Raw genomic sequence first — 12,921 nt, 5'->3', positions numbered from 1 at the left:
AAGTCTTTTTGACCAAACTGCTATTAAAGCCAGAGCTTGTTTATCCTTGATTTTTGGAGTCTTACAGACTGTTCAAGTAAGTAAATTCATACAGCCATTACCTACGTCATGAAATAGGTTATCACCATGACCCCAGAAGCCCCCCTTTGTGTCCCCTCATTGTCTTTCTCTCTAAAGATAATACTGGTCTCATCAACACTATAGGTTAATTTTTTGCCTGCTTTGAACTTTGTAAAACTGGAATACTACCACATGTATTTTTTGATGGCTTATTTTGCTCAAGAACATTTTGAGATTTGTCCACATAAACTTTTATTGCTGTAAAGCATTCCACTTTTGGGTACATACCGTAAATTCTTTATGTCTTCTACTAATGATGAACATTACAATTTATTCCAATGTCTGATAATTAAAACTTATGCTTTACTGTCTATTATACATGTCTTTTGGTGCACATATGTACACATTTTTGTTATGCAATTAGGAGTGAAATTTCTGTGTCAAAAAATATTCATAGCTTCAACTTTAACAAATACTTACAAACAATTTGAGCCTTTCTTACTTTTTAATATCTGCCCTTAGAGCCCTAAATTACTTCCTGCACATGGCTTTTGCCTATATCCCACAGGTTTTGAATTTTGTATTTTTGTTATCAATCAGTTCAAAATACTTTCTAACTAAAAAGGAAAGAGATTCTGATACATGCTACTCAAGGGTGGCATAATATGCTACCCCAAAGTATGCCACTTTAGTATATTGATCATGTATTTTGAGCTGTAGACACTTGAAAAACAGCAAATGCAGAGAGAGGCTTTCTCTGAACTCCCCTTATCTGACTAAGGACAGATCCTCCAAGAGGAACTTCAGTTGTCATAAATCCCCTCACCGGGAGTTTCATCAACTAGGGATGGATGGTTGACTTATCACAGGAGAGACTGGAAGTGAACACCATACCCAGAGGAACTTCGTCACAAACCCTCATATCTTCCATCTATTCTCATATGGGCCCATTCATTTTTCCCCCAAATCATTTACGTTCCCCCGAGAGACCTACATACCCCATCCCCTCAGGCCACTTCAGAGAATGACACATTCCCCCCGCACCCCCCCCCATTTCTCTTGTATACATAAGGTACACATGTTAATAAACTTCTGTTTGTTTTTTTCTTGTTAAAAAAATACTCTAACTTTTCCAACTTCTTTATGATTTCTCACATGAGTGTGTTGCTTAATTTTTAAATAGCTGGTCATTATATTATCTTTTATTATTGATTCCAGCTTAATTCCACTGTGTACTGTTCAGTTCTAAAATTTCTATTTGATTGTTTTATATTGTGTTTAGTTACAATACTCAAATTCTGAGCATTGATATATAATTTTTTAAACAAAAGAATCACAGTTCTTAAATTACATGTCTTGATTAACACAATATCTAAATTTTCTATATGTTGGATTCTTCAGCATGTTCTGAAGAATGGTTTTGATTTTTAATCAATATTTGACTTCTTATAGCTGCTTACTTTTTATTAAGAGCCCACATATTATGTGTGAAAACGTATAAAGAGAATTTGAGGTTTTGGATGATCGTCTTATCCTTCAGAGACAATTTAGTTTTTAACTTCTTATAGGTGATTAGGCCGGGGCAGATCGTTTTAATTCAGTCGAGGTTTGAGCTGTCTGAAATCGGGGCTTCATTCCTTTTCTAAGAGTGGGTCTAGTTCCAGTTTACCTTTTCTCCTTGGGCAAAGCTCTTCAAAATCCCAATTGAACTCCTGGGATGTTTTGTGAAAACCCTTTATGCTTAATGGAAGCTGAGCTCCAAATCTGTCCCCAAGCCTCTCTGCTCAATGGGCCTGCCAGTAGTTAGTTTTCTGTATCTCAGGCCTCTCAGCCACTGCATTCTCCCAACTTTTTAGTCTCTATTGCATACGCAGATGCCTCAAAAGGAGAAACGGCACAGTCGGGATCATGACTATGAGCTTGCTTTACCTTTTGGGTCTTTAACACAAGTTTTTGCTGCCTTGGTAGTTTACCAGTGTCTTCAAATAGATGTTGTGTTAATTTTTTTCTTCTCATGATTTTTCTATTTGTTCTTAAAAAAAGAGTGTGAAAAAAGATTGTCCATACTTTCTGAAAGCCAAACCTCTCTTCAGTTTGGATTTCTGGGTTAAATTTAGGGAGTCATTGATAGAAGTGTTTTGTGTCTTTCTACCATAAACATCTTCCAATGTATCGCAGACCCCTTACTCTGTCAATTCACGCATATTTCTCTGTCTCTTTCTCAAGAATATCTTGAGAATATCCATCTCAACCAGGGAGATACCAGGGGATCCCAAGTGGCCACACTCCCCAGACCTGTCTCCTCATGCAGGCGGATTTCTTAGCTAAATGTATTTTATGCTGGGTTTAATATGCTTTTACTCTCAGAAGCGTGTATTTCCTATCTCATAGATTTGTTTATAACTGTGTGACCACAAGATGATTTGGACAGGAGTGCCCTCCTGAACAATGCGCTTCACTCGCAAAGAGGACATAGACATTCATAAATGACTATAATAAAAGATCAGAATCGACACTGTCTTCATCTCTTTCATTAGTGAATAGGTGCTTGTTTAACACTTCCTGTCAGTGTAAATGCCTTTTTTAGAAGTACTCCTGCTGTGAGTTGGCCCTTGTTGCTATTGTGATGTTTTGAACTGTGTCATGGTTTGAACACCATGAAACAGATGGTGCGCTCTCTCTGCCATGTGTGCACATTTGGGCTAGGTAGCCCTTTCAGGATGCCCTGCCCACGCAGAAGTGGACGGGTGACTGAGCAGAAGCTCCTGGATTTTAATAAACTGGACTTTCCTGGCTTGTCTGCCACGGAGGAATCACTGTGTACTTATAGTTGCTGTCACAAATTAATGCCACAGAAATATTGGGTTGCCGTAAAAGTCATGACGTATTTTTTCTATGTTTTTCATTGCAAAAATGTGTCATGACTTTTCCAACAACCCAGTAGTAACTCAGGAATGAAATAATTCTTCGTTATTTTGGTGTCTTGGAGTACCTGCCTGTATTTTTAGTCACAATAACAATTTTCTAGACAAAGCCAAACACTAACTTCATACTTTGTTATTCTTATGCCACAATGTTAGCAGGCGTGCTGCATTTGTTTTACTGGATTAGAGCTAGTGGGTCAAGTATTTGAGAACCATCTGTCTGAAACATCTGTTTTATATTATTTTATATTATGGTCAGAGGTACTGGTGGTGACTGGGTTTGTTTCCTCCTTGGTCAAATGCGATAATAGTAACTTGTTGGCAGCTTATTTCTAGTTGTTTGAAATGGTGAAATGAGTAAATTAATGCCTCTTTAATTAATATACTCAGTACAAGTGCATTTGAAAAATTTATTGAGCTTCATAGCATATCTCTGATCCACCTTTGAATTTTCTAATAAAAAACAAAAGAAATGAATAAACAAAACAAAGTCCCCTTTGGTTAAATCATTTGTACTCTAAACACACGGCTGGTTAGTAGACATTGCTATTAATACCAACATACTATCTTTTGTTCTCAAATATATTTATTTATACATTGTTAGTATGAATTCACTTTGAATTATTTTTAGCTGTGGCGATGAACTTAGAAGAGTCATCCACAATCTCACATATTTGTAATCTTGGGCACAGATTTAAAAGAATGGCAGCTGAGTTTAAAGCTTAGTTTGTAACTGTTAGTAGAGTTAACTCATGTACACGTCAAATTATGACACTTTAACCACTTACCTAACTAACATACAAAAATCATAGCAGTGCACTTCAGAAGAAAAGAAATATGTCATCTGAGAATGTGAATTGCTACAAATAAGGTTTGTCTCTTGACCAGACATGAGAGATATGCTTTTACTGATACTACATTTAAAGCTTAGCTTACATCCCAAGTTCTTTCAACTGTGACCTACCTGATTTCAGGGTATTAAGAAGAAAGAGGGATACTAACGTGCAGCACCAAACCATACATTAGATACGGTTATTCTTCTTTTAGGATGTATAGAAGTGAATTTGTGTTATAGTTGATGTTGGGTTACAAAATAGTACACCAGTCTTAGTGAATTTTGAAAGAAATGAAGAACGATATGATTTAATTCACATTCACTAAAGAAAAGAGAGCAACGCTAAAAGAGAAAATGAGAGAGAGGTACTTTGTTTAATGCAAGAACTGCTATCTCTATTATGACATACTAGTAACTTGAAATAATTAAAATTCATAGTACAGTAGTGCTTTTTGCAATAAAAGCATACTCAGACCTTGAGTAGAGTAAAACTATAACACTTAACCACACTTAGTGATTTCATAATGTTTTGTTTCTCTCTTTAATGATTTTAGTCTCCTTGTCTAGCTTTAAAGGGTACCATACTGCAGGCAAAATAATATTATAATACATACTTCAAAAGAAATCCGTCATTAACACTGTTTTAGGGAAGGAGATATTCATTGGGTTGTCGGAAAAGTCATGACGCATGTTTGCAACAGATGGCACTAGTTCAGTTTTGGAAGTTCTAGAATCATTCGCATCTATGTTATTGCTATGTCCTTTGACAGCTGACAGTTCTACCTTCATTCTAAACAAAATTGAGCGATTTGGTTGCGTTTTGGAGATTTTACAACAAGTTGAAGATGGAAGACCAAACTCTGTATTTTTGCTGTACTTTACTGTTTTACTTCCATAAAAGGAAGAACATGTGTCAAGCTTGTGAAAAGTTTCATAAAGTTTATGGTGACAGAGCTCTCAAGAAGGTGAGTGCCAATGATGGTTCACAAAATTCCATGCTGGTGATTTTGATCTCAACGACGCTCCTCGGTGAGGGAGGCCCACCAAGGTTGATGACGACAAAATAAAAGGATTGATCAAGTCAAACTCACGTTACACGACACGAGAGATTGTAGAAACATCGAACATCCATCATTCAAGCATTCACGACCACATGAAGAAGCTGGGATACGTAAGCAAGCTCGATATTTCGGTTCTGCATGAACTCAAAGAAGTTCATTTGATGGTGCGTATAAACATCAGTATGCTCATTAAACAAGAGGTCAGGGATCCTTTTTAGAAACGACTGATATAACTGGTGATGGGAAGTGGATTGTTTACAACAATGTGGTGTTCAAACTGTCTTGGTCCCGACGTGATGATTCGCCTCAAATGACATCGAAAGCAGACATTCATCAGAGGAAGGTTATGCTCTCATTGTGGTGGGATTTTAAAGGTGTTGTGTTTTTCAAGCTCCTACCAAGGAACCAAACAATCAATTTGAATGTGTACTGTTGGCAATTGGACAGTTTGAACAAATCCATCATCCAGAAACGTCCAGAGCTTGTTAATTGTAAAGGAGTTGTGTTTCATTGCAACAATGCGAGACCACACACAAGTTTGATCACCAGTCAAAAATGATTGGAACTTGGATGGGATGTGTTGCCACACCCACCATACTCGCCTGACCTTGTGCCGTCAGACTTCCACTTGTTTCGCTCTCTTCAAAACTCCTTGCGTGGTATAACATTCAATTCAGATGAGGCTGTAAATCAGCACCTTTTTCAGTTTTTCGCAAATAAAGACAGGTCCTTCTATGAATGAGGAATTATGAAGCTCATTGAAAGATGGCAAAAGGTTATCAAACAAAACAGGCAATATATCATTGATTGATCTTTGTTCTTTATATAAATAAATGACCTTTGAAAAACAGACAAAATACATCATGACTTTTCTGACAACCCAGTAGTTTCTTCTCACCTAGATAAACTACCATATCAATCTCTCTGGCCATAACTTACAGTCTTCTACATCTTAATTTATAAACTCCCTTATATTCATAATGCTCATGGCATTTTACAAAATTAAATGCTTTTAACATCTCCTATGATAGAATATAGAATCTAAGCAGAAAGAAATAGGAAAATAATGATTCATAAATGATCAATTTTAAATGATCCTATAAAGCCTACAAGAGTCATTCACTCATTTTTCAAAGGGCTATAGGAGTTAGCTTTCTGGAACTGTATGAGATAAAAAGCTATTATAGTGAATACATTCAAACCAACACTTCCTAGTATTTCAACACTTTTCCATGACATATACACAATAAATATATTGACCTAATGTGTTCACATTAAATTTTGGGAGAATCACTCTCCTGAGGCCATGACAATGAAGTAGTGAGAGAAAAATGTATCTATTTATACTACATATATTCTGCAGTCTTCAGCATTTTCATCTACATATTTATTTCTAGAGTTGAGGGTGATAGACATAGTTGTACAGCTTCTACTTAATCAAAGAACCAGACTCCAAGAGAGCTGAACCAGACTTCAAGATATAGAGGAATAGAATTTTGTGATGTGAGATTAGCCAATTAAATCCCAAAATTAGATCTTGTAGAGAGAGAAAGAAAGAGATTAATGAAATAGGTCCAACAGGGAGATACTCTGCCTAAAATTCAGGCTGTTGGAATCACATGAATATCTTTTCAAAGATCCAACTGGCTTCTGTTTTTGCCCAGGAAGGATTAACTGCTATGGGAATTGTCCTATAACAACAGGCAAAGAACTGGACAAACTTTATAAAAGGACTGTTTGCAGACATTGGACAACAGCCGATAGAATGCTAATTCCCAACTGAAGGGAAACGGGAGCCCTGAGATGGCGTTGTCTGCAGCGCAGCAAGAAGACTCACACGTGATCTAGTGGTGTGCCTGAGTTAAAGAGACAGAACAAAGTTCAGTGAAGTGCAAGTATCTAGGATTTGTGAAGAATATTGGAGAGGAGGGAGCTAGAGAGAGAGAAAGAGGGCTGGCCGAGTGGCTCAGTTGGTAAGAGCTAGAGAGAGAGAAAGAGGGCCGGTCGAGTGGCTCAGTTGGTAAGAGCGCAAGCTCTGAACAGCGGGGCTGCTGGTTTGATTCCCACATGGGACAGTGATGCTGCGCCCTCTACAGCTAAGATGGTGAACAACAGCTCAAACTGGAGCTGGGCTGCTGTGAGTGGCCAGCAATGGCATAGGCTGCAGTGGGGCTGCAGTGAGCTGCCGTGAGCCACCGTGAGCAGCTGTCCAATGGCCGGCGAGCAACTATCTCAACCAGTAAGAGCTCAGTGATCACAATACCAACATGGACCAGTGAAGCAACGTCCTCCTCAACTAGGCTGAAGAACAAAAGGACAGCAACTTGTCTGTTCCTCTTCCCTGATTCCCCCAATGCTGTCCCCCTCCTCCAATTCCTCAATAAAATCTTAAAAAAAAAAAAAAAAGGCCAGCCAAGCAAGAGAGATAAAGAGCAAGAACAAGCTCTGGGGATTTCTAACAGGATCTCCTCAAATCTTTGAATACTGATTAAGCATGGTATAAAATATAACAAGGCTGGAGAAAGAAAACAGTAGGAAAAACAGTTCTCAGAGCTTACACAGGATGAAGAATAGTTCGTGTTTCCACCAGACAGAATGGAGGGACCTCATAAGACATGGGGCATCAGGTAGAGACCTCAGTAGTTGGACCAAATTAATCTAAGACTAAAGGCTGCTTTGAACCTATCCTAACAAAAATTAAAGTAAACCTTGAATGGACCTAACTGATTTAAAATATCTTAACTGTGTGCTATTTGAAAGTCCAGCATTCTTTAAGAGACTACAATAAAATCCAGCACCAACAATGTAAAATGCACAATGGCCAGCTGCTAGTCAAAAACGTCCATGCATGTTGGGGATGAGAAAAGTGGGGAGAGGCTGAAAGAAGGGACTACCAAGGGACGTGAGGAAGCTTTTGGGAGAATGATGGATATGTTCGTTATCTTGATTGTGTTCATGGTTTCATGGGTATATACATATGTCAGCACTTATTAAAGTATATAATTTAAACATTAAACATTCATTTAATTATATATGTCAGTTATACGTCAATAACACTGCTAAAGATTATCAGACATTCAAAGAGCAAGACTTGTAACAAAAAGAAAAAATGACAGCTATTATTTAATTAGCAGACAAACATGTTAAAACGTGTGTATATATATACATACATATATATTCAAGAATGTAAAGTAAAACGATGAAGAAACTAAAGATATAAAAAAGATCAAAGTGAAACTTTTACAGATTAAAAATACAATATCAAAAATGAAAAATACATTGGATGGAGAATAACCCAGATGCTGAATAAAAAGCAGTGAATTTGAAGACAGGAATAGAAACTATACAAAATGAATTACACAGATGAAAAAGAGCCTGAGAAAAATTTAACAGCACATCAGAGTTCTGTGGCACAATATTATAAGGTCTAATGTATGTGTTAAGGTCCCCAAAAAAGAGCAAGGAGAAGGAAATCACAAAAATAAATTTGGAGAAATTAAAACTATAAATCCATTGGTAGAGGAAGGTATTCCAAAGCAAGATAAAAACAAACAAGATTGCTTCAAAGTATTATCATAATTAAATTGCCGAAAATCAGTTATAAAGAGAAAGTCTTAAAAGCAACCATAGAAATTAGACACATTACATACAGTGAAACAAAGATAATAATTACAGCAGACTTCTAATCAGAAACTATGTAAGCTATAGGACATTGGACTGATATCTTCAAAGTACTAAAAGAAAAATGTCAACCTAGATTGTTATAGCTAGTGAAAATATCTCAAAATTGAAGGCAAAGACACACAACCCAGTTTCAAAAATGGCAAGGGACTATAATAGATATTTCTCCAAAGAAGATATACAAATTACCAATAAGCATATGAAAAGATGACAAACATGACTAGTCATTAAGGAAATGCAAATCAAAACCATAAGATATCAGTTCACATCCATTAGGGTGGCTATTATATTTTAAAAAAAAAAAAACAGAAAAAAAAAAACAAGCGTTGGTGAGAATGTGGCGCAATTGGAACACTTGTGCATTGTTAATGGGAATGGAAAATAGTACAACCACTATGCAAAACAGTATGGCATTTGCTCCAAAAGTTAAACAGAATGGCCACTTGCTTTAGCAGTTCTACTTCTAGGTATACCCAAAAGACTTGAAAGTAGGGACTCCCAACAGATTCTTGTACACCAGTGTCCATATCAACTTGACTCACAATAGTCAAAAGGTGGAAATAACCTTTATTAGCCAGGGCTCTCCAGAGAAACAAAACCAATAGGATGTATGTATGTAAATGTATAAAGAGATTTATTACAAAACTTGGCTCACATGATTGTGGAGACTGACAAATCTAAATCTCCAGTGTGGGGAAGCTGATGATGCAGATTCTGTACAAATCCGGCAGGCAGAGACCTGGGAGAGCCAATGGTGCCATGAAGCCTGAGGCAGTGTCCTAGAGAATTCCCTCTTACTTGGGGAGGCCTGTCTTCTTATTTTAATCAGGCCTTCAGCTGATTGGGTGAGGCCCACCCACATTATGGAAGTAAAGCTCCATACTCAGAGTCCACCAATTTAAATATTAATCTCATCCAAAAATTCCCTCCAAGTTGACACACACAATTAACCATTACACAACCTGTATATCTATCAACGGATGAATAGATAAACAAAATATGGTATATAGGCACATCTCGGAGATATTGCAGGTTCAGTTCCAGACCACCACAATAAAGCGAATATTGCAATAAAGCGAGTCATGTGAATTTTTTAGTTTCCCAGTACATATAAAAGTTACGTTTTTTTAAAAAAATGTTTACACTATACTGTAGTCTATTAATTGTGCAATAGCATTGTCTAAAAAAAAAAAACAAAAAAAATGTACATACCTAAGTTTAAAAAATACTTTATTGCTAAAATATAGTAACCATTAACTGAACCTTCAGCAAATTGTAATCTTTTTGCTGATGGAGGGTCTTGCCATGATGTTGATGAAAGCGCAATATCTGTGAAGCACAATAAAACACAATAAAAAGAGGTATGCCTGTATACATGCAATTGAATATTATTCAGCCTTAAAAAGGAATGAAATTCTAATACATATTACAACGTGGATTAACTTTGAAAACATTATGCTAAGTGAAATAAGCCAGGCTCAAAAGGATAAATATTGTGTGATTCCCCTTATGTGAGGTGCCTAGAATAGACAATTCATAGAAACAGAAAGTAGACTAGTTGCTACTGGGCATGGTGGAAGGGAGAATGGGGAATTATTGTTTAATGGTACAGAGTTTCAGTTTGGGATGATGAAATAGTTCTAGAGATGACTAGTGATGATAGTCATACTTAATGCCAATTGTACATTTAAAATGGCTAAGTGGTGGAATTTATTATGTATATATTTTATTATAAATTAAAAATTTGTTTTTTATTTTTCGATTACAGCTGACATTCAATATTATATTAGTTTTAGGCATATAGCATAGAGATGAGATACGTCTAGTATCCACCTGTCACCATACATAGTTATTACAATGTTATTAGCTACATTCCCTATGCTGTACTTCACATCCTTGTGACTATTTTGTAACTGCCAATTACTACAAAGTTTGTAAAATGAAGGCAAAATAAAGATTTTTTTTTCAGACAAACAAATGCTGTGAGAATTGGTTGCCTGAAGGACTATAATATATCAAATGTTAAAGGGAATTTCTTCAAGCAGAGTGAAAATGATACTGCCTAGAAATTTGGATCTATATAAAATAATAAAAAATGTAGGTGGTAGTAAATAACTGTGTGATAGAAAATTTCTTAATAATTTAAAGTCTCTTTAAATATTTAGAAGCAAAATATAGGATAACACAAAGAATGGGGAAAATAGAAGGCTGCTGTCATGAGGCACTTACACTATACATAAAGGAATATAATAGCATTTGCAAGTAGACTGTATATTTTGTACGTTAGAGCAAGAATGGCCAAACTTTTTCTATAAAGGGTCAAATAGTAAATGTGTTAAGTTTTGCAGATATGGTAAGCAGAATACTAACATATCCTCCAAGATTCCCTGTTTCCTCACCTTCCCCAGTGTACACACCCTACATAACCTCTAGGCTGAATATGATGGATTTTTACTTCTGTCGTTGGGTTATTTTACATGGCATAGCTAACTTTAAAGATAGATCATTTTAAAACAGAGTATTTATCTGGCTGGTTGTAGAGGAGAAAGTCAGATGTTCAAAGCACAAGGGGCATTCGTGCACCATTTCTGTAGTAAAGATGGAGAAACCCACTTGGAAAGGACCTGAGAGTGACCTCTTATGTTACCCCGCAAGGAAACCACATCTCATGTCTACCTAGAGCCATAGTAACTGAATTCTGCCAACAGCAAGAATGTATTTGAGAATGGATTTTCTCCTAGAGCCTCCACATGAGAACTCAGCCTGGCTGACACCTCAATTTCAGTTTTGGGATATCTTTAACAGAGAACCCAGCCAGACATTGTGAGCTATTAAACAAGTATAATGTTAAGCTGCTAATTTTGTGATAATTTATTCTGCAGAAACAGAAAACTGATGTAGCAGGCCACATGCAGACTGTGTCACAGATTTTTCTTTTTACATTTTTAGGAAAAATTATCAAAAACATGAAAACTAGTCTTAACTCATTGACCATAAAGAATTAGTCCACAGGGTAGATTTGATCCACAAACTGTCATTTGCTGATCCCTGTCCTAGAATACCCACCAAGAAAATACAGAGGTATTATTAACAATGGTGGAGATAAAATGGAATCATAAAAAAAAAATTAATACAAAAGGAGGTAGGAATAGAGATAAGAAGGATAAAAGAACATGTAACAATTAGAAAACAAATATAAAGATAGTAGATTTAAACCCAGTTATATCAATAATTACACTAAGTATAAATGGTCTAAATGCTCCAATTAAAAGGCAGAAATTATCAGAATGGTGAAAATAAGAACCAACTCTATGATGACTACAACAGACCTATTTTAAAAATAAAGACCCATATAGGTTGAAAATTAAAGGAGTGAAAACTATATACCATGAAAATACAAATGCAAAAAAAGTTGCAGTTGCCACATTAATATCAAAGTAAAGTTTAAAACAAGGTTATTATTACTAAGGATTTCCTATTGATAATTAAGTCAGGTAATCATGGGACGTAATGATGTATATACACATAACCCTAAAGGTATATACACATAATAACAGCTTCAAATACCTGAAGTAAAGACCAAAAGAACTGAAAGGAGAAATATAAAATCACAATTACAGATGGATATATCAACACTTCTCTCTTAGTAATTGATAGAATATACAGACAAAATCAGCAGTTGCTGAAGTTGTGAACAATACCATCCATTATCCTGATCAAATTAACATTTGTAGAACATACCATCTAAATACAGCAAAATACATATTATTTTTGAGTGCACATGGAATATTCACAAAGGAGACCTTCCTCTAGGCTATGCTGAGTCCTATGGCAACTTAATGGTTTATTTTAATTACTTGCGGAGATCTAGCCTTGACTTAACTATATTTCTATTAATTGTATCTCAAGGTGGTATATTTCATAAATGTTTCATATAATTTTTCTCAATGGCTTTGCTCTTTTTTCCTTTCTATTAAACAAAAGCTTGGGTTTTTAAAACAATATTGTATTCAATCATCTTGTTTCTGATGACAGAATTCATTTATTAGTCATCACAAATGGTTCTAACAGCATCTGGGATTCTATTTTCCTCTATTCTTTAGCAAAGTAAAAAAAAAAATGTTATTATTAATCCTGTGACTATCTGGAACTGATTTCTCATTTCCTTAAAGGTGAGGATTTGTAGTGATGTGGAAGCGGTCATGAAGAGAAGGCTTTCCAGAAGGAGCGGGTTGACAGTTGCCCTTTGTTGGCTTGCTTAAGGAGCTCCCAGCAAGACAATAGAGAGCATGGTGAAAAGGGAAGGTAGTCATTAGTAAAATGCCATTTTACTCGTTATGGCGTTAATTTTGCCAGGTTC

General features: G+C 35.9%; 1 protein-coding gene across 1 annotated transcript in view; it reads left to right on the top strand.

Moving 5' to 3' along the window:
* WWC2 (WW and C2 domain containing 2) overlaps positions 1 to 12,921 on the top strand; it is a 189,115-nt gene that overhangs the window by 111,982 nt on the left and 64,212 nt on the right. The window lies entirely within an intron of this gene.

The sequence above is a fragment of the Hipposideros armiger genome, unplaced genomic scaffold (assembly GCF_001890085.2).
Source record: "Hipposideros armiger isolate ML-2016 unplaced genomic scaffold, ASM189008v1 scaffold_481, whole genome shotgun sequence".
In the NCBI taxonomy this organism is placed as follows: Eukaryota; Metazoa; Chordata; class Mammalia; order Chiroptera; family Hipposideridae; genus Hipposideros; species Hipposideros armiger.
Note: the sequence above shows the minus strand (reverse complement) of the source record. Positions and strands in the feature narration are given on the sequence as shown.